The sequence below is a fragment of the Nycticebus coucang genome, chromosome 13 (assembly GCF_027406575.1).
Source record: "Nycticebus coucang isolate mNycCou1 chromosome 13, mNycCou1.pri, whole genome shotgun sequence".
NCBI classification, from domain to species: Eukaryota; Metazoa; Chordata; class Mammalia; order Primates; family Lorisidae; genus Nycticebus; species Nycticebus coucang.
The window spans coordinates 5055605-5061604 of NC_069792.1; positions in this window are offsets into that span (position 1 = coordinate 5055605).

Below are 6000 nucleotides of genomic sequence, written 5' to 3' on the forward strand. Positions count from 1 at the left end.
TGGGCAGAGGAGGGTGATTGGTGGATTTCACCTGCAGTGCATCTTACAAGGGTATATGTGAAACTTAGTAAATGTAGAATGTAAATGTCTTAACACAATAACTAAGAAAATGCCAGGAAGGCTATGTTAACCAGTGTGATGAAAATGTGTCAAATGGTCTATAAAACCAGTGTATGGTGCCCCATGATCGCATTAATGTACACAGCTATGATTTAATAATTAAAAAAAAAAAACCTTGAATAGCCAAGACATTACTCAGAAATAAAAACAAATCAGGAGGAATCATGCTACCAGACCTCAGGTTATACTATACATCAATAGTGATCAAAACAGCATGGTACTGGCACAAAAACAGAGTGGTAGATTTATGGAACAGACTAGAGAACCAAGAGATGAACCCAGCTACTTACCCCATCTTTTGAGCTTCAATAAGCCAATTAAAAACATTCAGTGGAGAAAAGACTCCCTATTTAACAAATGGTGCTGGATGAACTGGCTGGCGACCTGTAAAAGACTGAAACTGGACCCACACCTATCACCATTAATTAAGATAGGCTTTCACTGGATTAAAGATTTAAACTTAAAACATGAAACTATAAAAATACTAGAAGAAAGTGCAAAGAAAACACTTTAAAAAATCAGCCTGGGAGAATATTTTATGATAAGGACCCACTGGGCAATTGAAGCAACACCAAAAATACATTACTGGGATCTGATCAAACTAAAAAGCTTCTGCACAGCCAAGAACACAGTAAGTAAAGCAAGCAGACAGCCCTCAGAATTGGAGAAGATATTTTCAGGTTGTGTCTCTGACAAAGGTTTAATAACCAGAATCCTCAGAGAACTCAAACATATTAGCAAGAAAAAACAAGTGATCTCATCTTAGCGTGAGCAAGGGACTTGAAGAAAAACTTCTGTGAAGAAGACAGGCACATGGCCTACAGACATATGAAAAAATTCTCATCATCCTTAATCATCAGAGAAATTCAAATCAAAACTACTTTGAGATATCATCTAACTCCAATAAGATTAGTTCACATCACAAAATCCCAAAACCAGAGATGTTGGCATGGATGTGGAGAAAAGGAACACTTCTACACCGCTAGTGGGAATGAAAACTAATATGTTCCCTTTGGGAAGATGTTGGAGATCACTTAGGAATCTAAAAATAGACCTGCCATTTGATCCTGCAATTCCTCTACTAGGTATATATCCAGAAGACCAAAAATCACTTTATAACAAAGATATTTGCACCAGAATGTTTATTGCAGCCCAGTTCATAATTGCTAAGTCATGGAAGAAGCTCGAGTACCCATCGACCCATGGATGAATTAATAAATTGTGGTATATGTACACCATGGAATATTATGCAGCCTTAAAGAAAGATGGAGACTTCACCTCCTTTATGTTTACATGGATGGAGCTGGAACATATTCTTCTTAGCAAAGTATCTCAAGAATGGAAGAAAAAGTATCCAATGTACTCAGCCCTACTATAAAACAAATTTATAATCACCCACACTTCCATATGAAGGCTAGCCCAACTACAGGCCAAGATGAAGGGGAAAGAGGAGGGGGAAGGGAGGATGGGAGGATGGATGGAGGGAGGGTAATTGGTGGTACCACACCTACGGTGCATTTTACAAGGGTACATGTTAAATCTACTAAGGTTAGAATATAAATATCTTAACACAATAACCAAGAAAATGTGGTGAAGGCTATGTTAACCACTTTGATGAAAGTATTCCAAATGGTATATAAAACCAGCACATTGTACCCCATAATTGCATTAATGTACACAACTATGATTTAATAAAAAACATTTAAAGGACATATTTTATTGCTTTAAGATTAAAAGATCAATGAAAGAATAGTCGGAAACAGAGTGACACATATATAAGCAACTGATTTTTGACAAGGGTACAAAGGCAATTAGTTCGGTGAGGGAAAAATTGTCTTTCCAATATGTGGTACTAGAACAATTAGGTATCTACATGAAAAAAGGAAACTTCAATATATAATCCCTGCCAATCACAAAAATTAACTCAAGATGGATCATAAATCCAAACTTAAAACCTAAAACAATAAAAAAGAAAAACAAGGAAATAATTTATGACCTGAATCAAGCAAATATATATGATTCCATAAAAAGAACATATTGATAATTTGGATATCATCAGGATCAGAAACATCTGCTCTGTGAACAACACTGTTAAGAGCACTAAAAGTCAACTCACAAATTGAGAGAAAATATTTTCAAATATTATCTGATATAAGATTTGTAATTAGAGAAAAGGAGAAAACAATAGGAAAATAATTTGAACAAAAGAAATATGTATTTCCCATAAACACATGCAAAGATGCTCTTAGTTATTGGAGAAATGCAAATTAAAAATCACAATGAGATACCATTACATACTATTAGAACGACCAAAATTTAAAAGAGTGATCACATCTGTATGGAAGAACTTGAACTTCCATTACTGCTGGTGGGAATGTAAAAGTTGAACATGTTCCTGTCATCATGTGGTCCCACCTTTCCACTCTTAGATACTTTCCCAAGAGCTGCAGTCCCTAGTTCTCAGGCTGCTCGCCATCCCTCGTATCACCGCCTGAGCTCCACTTCTTGTCAGATCACTGTAGGAGTTAGATTCTCACAGGAGTGCAAACCTACTCTAAACTGTGCATGTGAAGGATCTAGGTTGCCTGCTCCTTATGAAAACCTACTGCCTGACGATCTGAGGGGGGGCTAAGGCAATAATGTATAGTTGCAGGAAAATAATCTTAGGGTTCCCATTGATCCTGCATTATGGGGAGTTGTATATATTTCATTATATCTATATCTGTAATAATAATAGAAATAAAGGGTGTAACAAATACAATGTACTTAAATCATCCCAGAATCACTCATCTTCCCACCCCTGTCCATGGGAAAATTGTCTTCCATGAAACCAGTCCCTGGTGCCAAAAAGGTTGGGATGGCTGCCTGGGAGAAAAAGCATATGTCAGTGCAAAGACTCCTCTATGAATATTCATAGTAGCTTTATTTGTAAGATCCACAAGGGCAACAACAACTGGGGAGAGAGATTATTAGATCAAGAGTTAGCAGCAGAAATGATAGGGAGGGAAGAACTTCTTTTAGGTAGAAAAAGCATAGGCAGAAAGATGGAAGAGAAAATCAGCTTGGTAATTTCATGAGACTAAAAGCATTACCTGCATTCATGGAGCTACAAATGTCCATGACATGACAGACAAGCCCTGGCCATCAGATCACACAGAGCCTATGGATTAGACAATACTTGAGTGAAAGACTTCACACTAAAGAATCTCAAGTGGGAGAGTGACACGCTAACATTTTTATTTTGGGTTGTATACTCTAATGACAAAGACAAAATAAAAAGCCCTGATCATGGAGATTTTAAAAAGTTAAAACTTTTATTTTACTCATACATATTTACTTTTTCTCATATATATTTATGATAAAAATGAGATGACACTCAATGACTAATTAATATTAAGTTAAGAGAAAAAGTCAAATTTCCCCTGCTGTTAAGCTGGCTTGACTAAGTGGAGGATGAGACTGCTCAGCTTGGAGAGAGAGTGCAGATAAGCCATTCTGATGGGCTGAGGACATGTTAGATTGAAGGAACACTAGAAGAACTGGCGGGAATAGTTTTAAGTGTGTAAACTTATGTAGAGGAGTGTAAGTGTGCACACACACAGCCCATACCCACCGCAAAAGATTGTCTCAGAAACAGCTAAATGTTACCTTTATTCACCCTGTTCGGTGGGTGCACATGTGTCCTTATTATTGCTTTCTGTACATTTCTGTACTTAAATGATTTTGTAATTATAATAGTGAATAGGAAGTGGGAATATTACATTTGAACTATTCCTCTGAGTAAAGTCAGTGAAGTTACTCTATTTTGCCAGGTATAATGCTCACTTTTTGCCCAAATTTTTGAGAGAAAAGAAGGATGTATATTATACATGGGCAGCATTAATTCTGTATCCATATAAATGTTTTTAGTTTATTTACACTTATGCTTTAAAAGTCTCATTCTAGAAAGCAATAACAATGTCTGTATGCAAAATAATAGCCTGGAATGTGGTAGTTGGTTTTGTTAAACTTATGATAAATTTGCAATGAAAGTATTTGGGACCAATGAAGGGTCATGTATTCTTTCCATACACTTCAGGTAGGAGCTAGCAATCTAGCTGATATTTTTACAAATATTATTGGAAAATGTCAAAACAGTTTTTGTACACCACAAGCTTTAGGCTAACTGTTATTAAATATGCTAAAGAGCACGGAAACAGAGCTGCCAGGAGACACGTGGGAGCTCCACCCTCAGTGTCATCAAATGGCAGAAGAAAAGCTTATTCAGAGGCCAAGACAGAAAGAAGAAGGTGATGAGAGGGAAACCTCCAGAGTGGCTGGAGGCAGAGCAGGAGGTGAAGCCCTGGATTCTAGAGCAACATCTCTGTTTCAACCAAGATGATACAAGAAGAGGATAAAAAAATTGCATAAGAAAAAGACAAGAATGATTTCTCAGGGACACCTAAATGGTGCTTTAACTTTATAAAGAGAGAAGGTTTGAACATGAAGACATGAACAAAACTTGCTCCAAAACTCCCAGCAGCCTGTGAAAACCAAGTTTTGAGATTTCATTTTTATGTTATCAATCTTTAAAAAAACTAACTTTGATCTGTTCCAAATCACTAACATGGATGAGGCCCCACTCACATTTGGTGTGTCATGCAACAGAACTATGGATGTCAAAGGAGCAATGACTATGGCTGTTAAAACTAGTGGACATGAGAAAATGCATTTCTTTATTAGTCCAGCCTGCAGTGCAGACGGAACAAAGCTGTGATCATCTTTAAAAGAAAACATTTCTGAAAGAAAAGATTCCAAGTAGAGTTACTCTTCCCATGCATGAAAAAGGATGGATGAATGAAGAAGGCATGAAAGTCAGATTTAACAAAATCTGGTCATGAAGGCCTGGAGGATTACTTTAAAAAATATCTTTGCTGGCTTTTGATCACTGCAAAGCCCATGTTACACCAAGTGCAAAAGCAATTGCAGTGGTCTTGAAAACTCAACTTGCTGTGATAACTGGTGGGCTAAATAGCTACTTGCAGCCTCTGGGTGTGTCAGTAAACAAGTCCTTTGAGGCCCCAACGAAGAAAGAGTGGGTGTCAGGGATACAGTGAGCTGGTGATGATTTAACACCCACCGGCAGAATCCAGAAAGCATCCATTGTCCAGGTGTGCGATTGGATCCTAAGATTGTGAAATGGTGTCAAGAAGGAAGTGGTTGTGAAATTGTTTTAAAAATGCAGCATCGCAATTCTATGGATGGAACTGAGGATGATGAAATTCGCTGGTATGACAAAAATGACTCTTCAAAAGATATGGCAATGTAGAAATTAAAGGAGATGGTACTTCTGACGCTGACAATGACAAAGAGCACTTGGTCTTCTCTGGTGGGTAAATATCGTAAATTTGTTACCAGTACACAGAATTTCTTGTATCATCTGTTCTAGTATTTTTTAATTATTTGTTACACAAAATTTCTTGTACCATAAATGCTAAAGTTCCTTGTAATACAAAAACAGTGCCTAAATACAAACAAATAAAAATTTGAATTAAAAAATTAAAATGAGGGTGGCACCTGTGGCTCAAAGGAGTAGGATGCTGGCCCCAAATACCAGAGGTGGTGGGTTCAAACTCAGCCCCAGCCAAAAACTGCAAAAAAAAAAAAAAAAAATTAATTAAAATTAAATGAAAGACTTTTTTTTTTCTAAAAGTTTGGGCCAAAAATGTGGGTGCTCGTTACACATGGGAGTGTATTATTCCATCAAAATATGGTACCTGTTAAATTTTGGTTTCCCAGGGTCTGACATGTGTCTGGTTCATTGGAAACTCTCAGAGGTGTTTGGTGACTGAATAAATGAATGAAGACAATTAACCTTTATGTGGACATGGAGACTTTCTA